General features: G+C 38.4%; 1 long non-coding RNA gene across 1 annotated transcript; it reads left to right on the top strand.

Annotated features, from left to right (window-relative positions):
* The first annotated feature begins 3,576 nt into the window (after positions 1-3,576).
* Positions 3,577-5,403, top strand: LOC306984505. The gene is made up of 3 exons (XR_013794557.1): positions 3,577-3,630; positions 3,664-4,380; positions 5,278-5,403. It is a non-coding gene; the product is annotated as an uncharacterized lncRNA (long non-coding RNA).
* The last annotated feature ends 4,929 nt before the right edge of the window (positions 5,404-10,332 follow it).

The raw sequence follows: 10,332 nt of genomic DNA, 5'->3' as shown, positions 1-10,332 counted from the left end.
GCACGTTTTTGTTATGCATTGACTTTTATAAAAACATGAATATTTTGTGAAATTCCAGTTTTGTCTGACTCGAGGTGCAAATTTTGAAATTTGAAGTCTTTAGTTACTCAAACATTCTCAGTTCCGCTATCGAGCCAAACCTCGACATCTTATTCACAATATGTCACAGCCTCTTGTACCTCATTGTTAAAATAACTGCTTTAATATGGTGCAGTGTTGTATAGAAGAGTTTGGGTGAAGTTTGAAGTAACTAATGCTCCATTTCTTAATCTTTCCCTCCAGCTTTTTTCCTTTTGCTAATGACTGAAGCAGACGTGTATGTGTGAGTTTTACAAGGCCAAGTCTGTTTTTGAGATTTGCGGGCCCAGACAGACGCTGGATTCCTGTTCCTTTCTAAACCTCTTTCAGTATCTCTAGTATTTATTTACTGTCAGACTGGATTTAATCTTTCGAAGCTTTCACTTCCAGATCCGGCTCATGTTTCACACCCTTCTCATTGTGGTGTCACTACAGATTGATCCGGCTCTCCAGATGTTGGGTCCCTGTGGCCCTCTGGGGCCCCAACCTCCTCCTCTTCTCCTCCTCCTCCGGCTTGCAGTGACCCTTCCACATTCTCCACTGTATGAGTCAGCACTGCAGCCGCTCCAGCGAACTCCATCTATCATGTTGAGTTTCATTACAATGTAGCACTTAAACCAAACATTGCTCGAAAACGAGCCTCTGACAAGCCAATCTGTTCTCTGTCTCCTTCATAAAGCCACAAACGTGGGTCACACAGCCGCGCGGCAGCCAGAACGCTCACGTCATCTAGCGCATGACTCACCGGGTGAGAAATGATCCTCAGTGTGGCTGGATGTGCAAGCGAACACGTGTGTGAAATTAGCTGACTTGTTTTTTAAGATGAGATTTTCAGCGATGGAGAGAGTGATGTGAAACAAGAGAGCTGTTGTTGTGAAAGTGAAAAACATTGACCCTATCGACTTTCTTAATACAGTTATTCCAAAGAAAAGGTTGCTCTTTTTAATGTTTCAAGTGTAACAACTTGCTCCGCCTCTGAAATAACTTTTCAGCTGACGTCATCAAGCCCTCTTATTTTTTTTTTAGCCCCTCCCCTTCAACTACCTGCCATAAAGAGACACTTTTAACCATAGATATACATAATAAAGGCTAGATGTCTCGTCCGCGCTGCTGGCCAATGGAGGTCGACGTCCGCACCTGGCGGCCATCTTGTCACAGTCAGCTCGCTCACTCGTAACATTGTATTTTAATGGTGCATGTACTTTTTAAATAACCATAACTTGCTAAATTTTCGACCGATTTTCAAACGGGTTGGTTTGCTATAAACGTCAGAGATGTAGTTATGACACTGCGTACTTATGAATAATTATAATATTATATATTTCAACATGTTCAAGCATCCAGAATTATACACTCTAAAAAATGCTGGGTTGTTTCAACCCAATTTTGGGTAAAATATGGACAAACCCAGCAGTTGGGTTAAATTTTTACATTACATTTTTAACCCAATGTTTGGGTTTGTCCATATTTTACCCAAAATTGGGTTGAAACAACCCAGCATTTTTTAGAGTGTAGCCACGTTAATAACGTTTGTAAGAGACCAAACCGTTTGTAAATCCATCAAGATTCCAGCGAGATAAGAGTATTTGTGTTCGTGCAGATCACTCACCTTACAGAAAGCTTGCCTGTGACAAGATGGCCGCCGGGTGATGACGTTAGAGACTCCGCCGTGAGACATTTAGCCTTTATTATGTATATCTATGCGTTTAACCATCTAACCGACTGTCCTGCACAGTTCATCTCCAACCCGAATCAAACACACCTGCCTTTAATGTTCAAGTGATCCCGAAGACCTTAATGGGTTGCTTCAGGTGTGTTTGATTAGGGTTGGAGATGAGAGGATTGTTCGACTTGAACCGGCGCTGCACAGACCGATCGGTGAATGACATCAAAATACCGCGAGAGCGATTAGAGAGTAGACGGCTCCGTATGCTTTTCAATCGCTCTCACGGTAGGTTACTTTGATGTCATAAACCGATCGGCCTGTGCAGCGCCGGTTCAAGTCGAACAAGCCTGAACTGTGCAGGACAGTCCATCGGCAGGATTGGGCACCCCTGATCTAATCAGTTCCTGATGGAAAAACATTTTTACTTGTTGAAAAAAAAGATCACATTACATGAGTAAAATAGTTTGCAGATTTTTCCTGTTGACATTTCCAAGATATTTTTTTGTTTGGTCATCTGATCACAGTGAGCAATCATATGTAGACTAACTACGTTCCATTCCGGAGTGATCATCCCTATTCTGTTCCCTTTAAAGGCTCCACAATGAAAGCTTTGGAGGTTGAAGGGTTGGGGGTTGAAAGATTGCCCAGCAACATTGCTCAAAAAGTTGCCCTGTGTATCATCACCGTAAGAAGCCGTTCACAAATAACACCTTTTTTCATTCCGCTGCGCTGCTTTTACGTTGTTTTTCTATGTTAACATGCGCTAGGCTAGATGGACGTGTTTGACCGCTGGTCCTGCGAATGACACATCATTCTAAAAAAATATATTGCTCAAGTTCAAAGAATAAAAAATAACCCATCTCTAGACCTTTCGTGACCTTTTGCGTGAGTGCGTGTTAGAATTCAGGAATGGTGAGAGAACATTGTGCTTGGTAAGTTTTTCGTCTTCAAACCAAACTTGGGTCTTCAGCCGACAGTTTAAATCCTGTCTGGCTAGAGCGCTTCACGAAATGTTTACACATTAGGTCAGTAGGCGGATAGTAGGCGGTCTTTTGTGGCTGTTTGAACACATTCGACCACATTAGTGTTTACACTACAAAAGCAATCCGGTCGAATGCGTTTTCGACTACCTCTGGAAGTGGTTGAAAGTGGACAAGCTCAAAAGTTTTAGACCCTGTTTACACCTGTATTTAGCGTCGTCCACTTGTGATCCGATCGACCAAAACGCATCTTAATACCAGGCGTAAACAGGCCTTAAGAAGCCATGCTGGTTAGTCCCGCCCATCGTGGAATCTCATTGGTCACATTTTGTTCCATATAGCTAAATATTAAACATCAAAAGTGTTCTGATTGGCTGATTGAACTTCTGAATAGCTACTATAGATATACAAAGATGGTGCACTCCTATTACTTATGAATGGGCTAAACTGCAACTTGCAATCTGGTGGAATAAGCTCCGCCTTTCAAATAAAAGAGCCAATCACCAATTGGTAAAGTTATTGCGTCACTGCAGCTGCCTTTATAAGCGCCGGTTCGCTGGTCTAGCCTGAAAAATACGCTTTTTCCAACTCTATTTGAACATAAGAAACAACATTTATGAGACAATTCATGTCAGATTTGGTTGCTGATTTGAAATATGTTATTTAATTGCGAGCTCGTCAAGCAGTTTTTGAGATTTCAGGATTCCCCCATTCAAGTAGATAGGACTTGGTCTTGGGCACCAAATATAGCTGCCCGGAGCCGTTGCAAATATGGCCGCCGTGTGAACAGACTTTCCTTGAAAAGGGACTTTGATAGCTAGTAATGTTGTTTTGTTTGTAAACACTTAGTCTAGCACACAAAATAGCACATATTATGTGGATCATAAATTATAGACTGAAAATCATGTGTGACATTTGATGACATTCTCTATTGGTGAGGGGTGACATCAGCCTAGAGCTTTTTTTGGGACAACGTAGAAAATACATTAGCATGTCGTCCAGCTATCTGTCCTAAATCTCTAAGTTTGAACGGTCGACTTATCCAAAACAAACAAGTGAAGCTCAAGCAGAGTTGTGGGGTCTCTCGTCCAGCGCTGGTCACTAGGCGCGGATGTTTTCGTGTTAGTCTGTATCTGTTTTCACAGTGTTGTGTGAATGTTTTCTGCTCTTCTGGCTGCAGGGGAAGTTTCCGTGTTTCTGGCACTTTTTCTCGTCCGTTCTTGCCAGAACTTGGACCCAGTGGACCCGCACCAATTTCATCATCAATGTGTGACTGAGTCACACTGCTACTTAGCAAAGAGAGTGAGAGAAAGATCTGCTCGGCCAAAAATACATGAATACTATACACCAGATGGTAATAAAGTGAAAGGTAAATAGCAAAACAGAATGAAGGACAAAGATCTAGAAGGGTCTTGCTTTCTGGTCTGCTAGTCAGACCTTTCCACAGGCAAGTACCACTCATGTTTTCTTCATAACATGTCATCTAGTTAGTCATACTATCCTCCGGCAATGTTAGCTAATGTATTCTAATGGTGTAATATGGCTTTAATTACACACACAAACAATTTTTTTCATAGGTTTCAGGCAGACGACCATGACTTTTCAAATCCCAAGTCTCAAAAGCCACAAAACGAGTCATTTCCAGGGGAGACGAGGGTGAGAACTACGTTTCCCAGAGCACAATGTGGCCTCTGTTCACCGAGTTGACTTTGTAGTGTCCCGACATAATTTAGTCTTTATACAGTAAGCTTCCTCTCGTAAAGATGCCACAGTCCAGATTCCTTTTCACTGGTTCAAGTCTGGAACATTCTTTTCCATTTTGAGGTTTATCCCTCTTTAAAGGGATAGCGTTAACACTATTTCGTGTTATTTAAACACTATTCAAATGAGCGTCTCATTTGTTGACATTAGTTAATGTATTAACTGTGAACTAATAATGAGCAATGCATTTGTTGCATGTATTTGTTAATCTTAGTTTATAGAAATACAGTCTTTCATTGTTCGTTCACAGTGCATTAACTAATGTTAGCAAATACAACTTTTGATTTTAATAATGTATTTGTTAGTAAATGTTGAAATTAAAGGTTTCATTAGTTAACTACTTTAGTTAACATGAACAATATTTATACAGCATTTATTATTGTAATAATGCTGTAGAAATATTGTTCATTCTTGGTTCATGTTAACTAAAGTAGTTAATTTAATTAATAAACCTTATTGTAAAGTGTTACTGGGATAGTTCACTTAAAAATGTACATTCGGTCATTATTAATGTCCTTCCAAACCTGTATTTTGTTTGATGACCTTGTTTCTTTCATAAAAAAATTGAAGAGATATTCTGGATACTGCGCTGGTCGCTGTTTTCCGCACAATTACAACGGAGATTGGAGATTTCAAAATAAAAAAATAATGCGTAAGTACTTTAAAAATATATATTTAAATAATCATAAAAGTGCACCATATGATTAATGCACTATATTTAAAGTCTTCTGAAGTCATACAACAGGCGTTGTGAAATTTAATCCGTTTTTCATTGGTAATCTGTCTTTGCAGTCGGAATGAGTCAGTGAGTTGAATTCGAGAACAGCATCAGTGATTCATAAACCGTTTCGTGCATTGGATCAACCAATTTTTTGAATCCGACATCGCTACTCTTCTCCTGAAATCCCCCAGGCCGCATGTCAAGATTTTCAGTGAGTAGATATGATTACAATTTTCAGCTGCTCTTCACAAAACATATCATATGGATTTCGACCACCCCAGTCCTCATTCACTTTCATTGCATTGAAAGCAAGATATTTATCAAAAATTCATCTTTTTTTAGTTCCACAGAAGAATAAAAGTCAGTATGTGTGTGTGTGTCAGACCACAGTAGGGCTATCTGTATCATCACGTCTAGCACTAGACAGACAGGCCACCTCTAGCATACTGAGCGGTCCCGGCCAGTGACCACATCCCCCCGCCCCTCCTCAGAAAGATGGGGTGATGGATGGAAAGTCGGGATGATGGCTGTTTTTCCTCTATTCCGCTCTCTCCGCACCATGTACCCCCCCCCCCCCCCCCCTCGTCTTTCTTTCATGTCCTGCTGAAGATATACAGCTTCCTGCCTGAATGTACACGTGGAACTCCTTTTCCTTCTATCCCTCTTTTTCCTGTCTTATATTCTGTTTCCTGTTCCTATTCCTTCCCTTTCTTGTTCAAATCTTCTTCCCTTTTTTTTATCCACAAATATTCTCTCTATCTCTCTTAGTGCGTCCATTAAAAAGAGGTTTGAAACTGTGCCATTACAGTTAATTGGATATGTTTGGAATGGCATACTAATTAGTACTTCTGTAAAAAAAAAAAGTATGTAGTATGCATACTGCACAGTGTTTGCTGTATGCATGGGATACTTTGTTTACTAGTTCATACAACAGACCAAACTGCATGGAGTACTGTATCTCACAATGCAATGAGCTTGATTTGACTTTTGATATGCAGTTTTTAATATTTGAAAAAATTGCCAGACGTTGCGGCGTTTTTACACAAAACTGGATTAAAAATGCAAAATAACAGTTCTCATTTCCAAGGAAATATTGCTGACAGCACTTGCTAGATTAACAACGTGCAACATGATGAGATCATGTGAAAGCCATACACTGTTAAAAAGTTTGAAGTTACCTTTTGAAAGAATTAGAATGCATTACATTGACTAAAAGTGACAGTAAAGACATTTGTCATGTTACAAAATATTTGTTTTAAAAGGAACCTATAAAAGCTTATTACAATGATTTCTGGAGGATCATGTGACACTGAAGTAATAATGATGAAAATACAGCTTTTACATCACAGGAATGAATTACATTTTAAAACATATTACAATAGAAAACAGTCATTGTAAATGGTAATAATATTTCACAATATTACTGTATTTTTGATTAAATGAATGGTGAGCAGAAGCAAAAACATTAAAAACGTACGCCGACCTCAAACCTTTGAACTAGTTTGCAGTATGCAGTGATCAGTACACTAGTTTTCCTTTCTGGACACACATTTCTCAGGCTGTGGCTCTGTCACCAGTTTTACTGCATTTGCTGCTTGATGTCCCTTTACTGAGAGGAAAAGACCGAATGGCTTCCTCTCTGGGAATAATTTAGGATTGCTGCGATGACACATTTACACTCCTTTTACTCACTATGTACAATTTTTTTTTTATTGTAATCGAAAATTTTGATTTTCTAGGTGGGTATATCAGACTTCTGTCTCCATCCACGTGTGTCCGCGTGCGCCAGACTCGTGCTTTACCCAGGCCTGACCGATCCAAGGGTCTCAACTCCAATGAAAGCCTGGGTGTTTACCTTTCCAGCAATATCTCATTGATTTAATTAGCTGTGATTAGTTGATGGTCGGGCTGTTTGTGGGAGAAATGTTCTGCTCATGTTTATACTGGCACAGAGACGCTAAACCAAAACGGCTAACCGCACTACTTCATAATACAGACACAAGTCATTCAACACAAGTTTTTGATGAAAATCTGAGAGCTTTCTATCCCTCCATAGACAGCTACTCAACTACCACTGTGATGCTTCAATAAGTTCATAAAGAGATTGTGAAACTAATGCATATGAATGGACCGGTTCAGTCTAAATTTTGACTCTTGCATTGTAAATACAAGATTTTGAACAAAAAAAGATCTTGTGGTGTTATTTCCATCAAGAAGTGCATCAATGTTTGGTCAAGATCTTGTATTGTCGATGCAAGAGTCCAGCACTCTGTAAAGTCTCCTCCAGCACATCCCAAACACTTGATGTTCACATTCATGTGTGAAAATGATTCCTCATGCTCCTCACAACCATTTCCTTAACAGTCTGAGTCTGATGAATCTTGACATTGTCATCCTGGAATATGGTCATGATGTCTTCATGCATGGTTGTTTAAAGCTACACTGTGTCATTTTTTTAAAGTTGATTTTTAGCAAAAACCACTTTGTTCTTTCAAAATTATATGTGCTCATTAATGTATAATTACTTCTACCAACTAATTAAGTATTCCCGTAAGCGTAAATCTGCCATTTATAATAGGCCTACATACGGGTGAGCTGCTCGAATGGCGGAAGCCATCTTGAAAATACATTAGCCAAAGAGGGACAAGCCTGGAAATTCAAGCTTCACCTTTTTTAATTTTTTGGCCGGGTAGTGTACACACACACACACAGTGTTAAAACAGCTGGTTTTGGTAATGTAAAATATAAATAAAATCTGAAGTTTTGCACCTTTAATGTAAAAATTACAACCTTTGTAATGCCACTGAAAACCAAAATGACACATTTCAGAGAAAAAAATAAAAGACTTGGAATAATTGCGTGTGCACCCTCCTAAACTAATCATTTTTTAATTAGTATATAATTACTCCATGTTTTGTACACTGTAAAAAAAAAAATTCAAGTTTTTAACTTAAAAAAGCAAGTTACCTTGTTGCTTTAAAATTTTTAGTTCGTTGTAATTAAAATTTTTAGTTAATACAATGAAGAAGAATTTTTAATAAACAGAAACTCAAAATAGTATGTTATCTTCACACATTAGTTATCGAAGTTGATTTGACAAAATATAAAAAGTTGTGATAACAAATCATGAAAATATTTTTGTTACAGTGTAGATACTAATATTTAAATATTTTTTAAAAACGTAATGCTCCATCAATATTAAAATTACATTTTCTGAAGAAAAAGTTCTGGTTTGCCCATGCCAATCTTACTGTTATGCAGTTGCCAGGGTATTCTGGATTGTTGCTAACTGTTTCCCCCAGTTTTCAATTGTCAGTCATAAAATAACTTAAGAAAAGTAATATAAATAAGCCAGATAATTTGAGTAATCATGTATATCTGGAGCGCAAGCGGTGCGGGGCTGCGTGCCAAACTTTACTTAGTTTTAGAGGTTTGTTCAAAACACTAACCCTCAGTATGAGAAATACTAAAGTGATGCTTGACATCACTAATGAGATCATCTGATGAGCGATTTATGTATTGTTTATAAGCCTTTTGTGTATTGTTTGCATGTTTGAAGGCACATGTGAGGTTTCTTCACGCTGCAGAGGCCTGAAGGAAAACCTCTCAACCTTTAGACACCCAGATCTCACTTACTTTTTAAGGCAGAACCGCATGAATACACTGCAGCTAAGACCATCTTGTTGCTTAACCAGGGAAGACCTCCTTAAAAGGTCATTGAGGGTGTATACTTAATGCATTTTTATTGCCCAATAGAAACAAATGCCCCCTGCTCACTTGCAAAGTATTTTCAAATGCGCCGGAGGCTGCCAATGGTTGAGTAATCGTCCGGAGTCTTCAGTGAGGATGGGCTGTATGTGGGAGAGAGAGAGAGAGAGAGAGAGAGAGAGAGAGGTTCAAACATGGCACTATACTGGAAAGTGTTTTCATGAATATTGGTGTTGGCCGCGGGTCCTGACTCCCGGATCACAGTGATGGGCTGCTTCTCTGCTGAGCTGTCAGTCTTCACTCTGTAATAAATACAGTGTGAGGTTTTTCTGTGTGATGGTCCAGTCACTCTGCTGAAAAATGACTCAGAGCTTCAGCTGTTCTGATTTCCCTTGAAATAACATTTGCTTGAACATTGCTTTTAAAAAGACACTTGTTTCAAGCATGACAGAGCTGGATAATATCATACATAGTTGCGCTTATTAAAATGAAAGACCTGATTTCATCAAAAGAGACCTGAAAGACTTTCTATTATATATATATATTTTTTTTTTTCAGCCTTTGTTTTTTATTTAGGCTGTTTATGTATTGATTAATTGACACAGTTTTTCCTTTACACGTACTCCATAACATGGAAACGACATAGTACTTTGTTTGGATTATTCATATTCCATGGCTACTTTCACATTTACCCGATTCACTTACAAAAAAGTTAATTTACTATGGTATTCTCAGAATTATTTTGTAGTAGGCTACCATGTAAATACTGTGGTAAAGTCATTTCACCATATTATATATCTTTATTTATTTACCGTTGTGTTTAAATATCTTTTTGGTTATGTAAGGTAAGATATTTCTTATTGTTCCATAGTAGCCTATATTTTTAGTTTGAAGGCCCGTTCACAAAGACGATAACTATAACGATTAACTATAACGAGTCCACACCACAAATAACGATAACTACACAGAGAAATTATCATTGGAATCACTTTCAGACAGATTTTTTTTTCCAGCTGATAAACGATAAAAACATTGACAGCCAATCAGAATCCATCCTGCTTTAAAGAGCTCGAGCATTTAAAACTGCAGACGACAAAACTCGTAATCTTAGATTAAACAGACCGACAAGGTAATGGTGTGGAAGCTAATATTGATAATTATAGTTATCGTTCTTGGTGTTAATGGCTCATTCATATTCTATTGAAATGTTAATTGATTTCCCACTCATTTTATCCCTTAGCAGGGATTTTGATTGACATGCGATCTGACCAATCATAAGCCGCCATTTTTATCCGACAAAGCAGTCAGGAGAGATAGTAGATTAACATGGGAGGATTTGAACTTGAAAAACGGAGTGTACTGACGCCTTTCCGCGGTTAAAACAACATTCCTTCTGATGTTCATTCATGTTTATTTGA

This window comes from Phoxinus phoxinus (genome assembly GCF_949152265.1).
Source record: "Phoxinus phoxinus genome assembly, chromosome: 17".
Taxonomy (NCBI): domain Eukaryota; kingdom Metazoa; phylum Chordata; class Actinopteri; order Cypriniformes; family Leuciscidae; genus Phoxinus; species Phoxinus phoxinus.
Note: the sequence above shows the minus strand (reverse complement) of the source record. Positions and strands in the feature narration are given on the sequence as shown.